The 1,775-nt window shown below is 51.0% G+C and overlaps 1 long non-coding RNA gene across 1 annotated transcript in view; it reads left to right on the top strand.

Moving 5' to 3' along the window:
• The first annotated feature begins 1,232 nt into the window (after window positions 1-1,232).
• LOC134158819 (uncharacterized) overlaps window positions 1,233-1,775 on the top strand; it is a 59,630-nt gene continuing 59,087 nt past the window's right edge. Inside the window, exon 1 of the long non-coding RNA XR_009962928.1 lies at window positions 1,233-1,365. This is a non-coding gene — a long non-coding RNA (uncharacterized LOC134158819). The remainder of the gene's footprint in view (window positions 1,366-1,775) is intronic.

Genomic DNA, 1,775 nt, shown 5'->3' on the forward strand with positions numbered 1-1,775 from the left:
GGAGGGTTCCCCCACGACCCTCATCCCTTGTAACCAGACCGCCGGGAGGGGCTCTTCCTCAGGGAAGGGGACGGTGCATTTGCCGTGGGGGGCCTGGACGTGTCGGGGAAAGCTACCCGAGGCACGATTCTGGTGTATGCATGGAAGCAAAGCGGAGCATTCCCCGGGTGGGATATTCCTGCAGTCCCTTGCCGCCGCCTGGGAGAGCCGGGGATGCGGACAGACTCTTGTAATTTGTAACTGGGCTTATTAGCTGGAGGGGAAAACACGAGCAGAGAAAAGGAGCAGCAGCTTCACTGAAGAGAACACTGCGCTGAGTCTGATTTTGTGACACAATCATTAATTACTACAGTATTAATTACTATTTTTCCAAAATAGTCCCTGCCCGGAAGGGCTTGCAGCCCACATATGCTGTGTAATGATACTCTGGTGCCACATTAGGTCCCAGGTAGCGTTTACAAATGGCAACACCCACAATATCAAAGCCGGTCATCTCGCAGCCTGAGATTTTCTGTCCCATCGGCCTGGGTAGGATGATTTTGACACACATAAAATACATTTAAATACCAAAGTCTTTGTTCACGTTCATATTCCGCCAAACTTTTAGATCGCGATGGTGTAACTACTTTATTTGCTCTGCATCCCACGGATGCTGCCTTATATCAGTAACAAACAAGCATTGATTTTATGGTAAAGTCACTTTGGGATGGGAATGAGTAACTTCAGGCAGTGCTATCACTGTATTACATGGAAATGGCCCAGGTAACAAGATGAACATTGATTCAGCATTATGTTTGATCAATAATGAAATAAGTAACTTCAGGGCCAAATTAAAATGCAAGCTGGCTTAACGCTGCCAGCTTCTGGGCTAAGTGACAAGGCTAATTCAGCAGGGAAATGGCAATATTTGCATTAGAGGCTGCATCTGTTGTTTGGTGAAGGAGGCTGGATCTGCAATAACGTCGGATAAAATTGCAGGGAGAGGGGAGCCAGGCCCGAGCTGGGGGAGCAGAGCCCGGCCCGGGAAAGCCCCGCGGTGGGTCTGGAAGCTAGCAAGGGAGTGTTTCAGGAGACGAGTGGGAGCATGGCCGGGGCTCCTTGCACCAGCGGCCCTTGTCCCGGTTTGTCAGCCGGTTTCTCCGCAACCGATTTTCACAGCTCTAACATCGCTACTGGGACGGTGACACGCATTGATCCCCAATAGCAACAGCCATTCTCGCCTTCGGCTGGCCAGCGCCAGCACCAAGACACGAGGGAAAAACCTCAGTTAGGGTGGGAAATGCGCAAGATGTAATCCCGCTCCCCAAACTGGAGCCGGGACGGAACAGAGGGCAAAGTCCGAGGGAATTCCCGGCCTTTCGCCGGGTGGGAGGCCAGCAGCTCTGCGGCGCCGTACAGGGAAGGGGATGTTCTCCTGGGGAAAGCTATAAGCACCGAGAAGGGGGAAGCAGCTGCGGTCAGGCAGGGAGGCGGGTCGGTGTGCAATGTGAACAGGGAACACCCGGTACTGCGGCAGTTTTCTAAGCTGTTGCTATTTTTGACATTTTTTAAGCATTTCCTGTAATGCGAGGAAGGGAAAAAGAAAAAAAAAAAAAAGAAGAGAGAGGGAGAGGAGAAGGAAAAAAAAAAAAAACAAGGAAATAAAATGAAAAAAAAAGAAGAAGGGCTCTTTCCAAAAGAAGAAGAAACACCTTCCAGTGCAGCCCGGGCTACGCTGAAGCTGCCAGAGACGTGTGTGTGCCCACGGCTGGAAATCTCATCCGTGCATCCGGAGC

This window comes from Pezoporus occidentalis, unplaced genomic scaffold (assembly GCF_034315485.1).
Source record: "Pezoporus occidentalis ecotype Australia unplaced genomic scaffold, CSIRO_AGI_Poc_V1 ctg135, whole genome shotgun sequence".
NCBI lineage: Eukaryota > Metazoa > Chordata > Aves > Psittaciformes > Psittacidae > Pezoporus > Pezoporus occidentalis.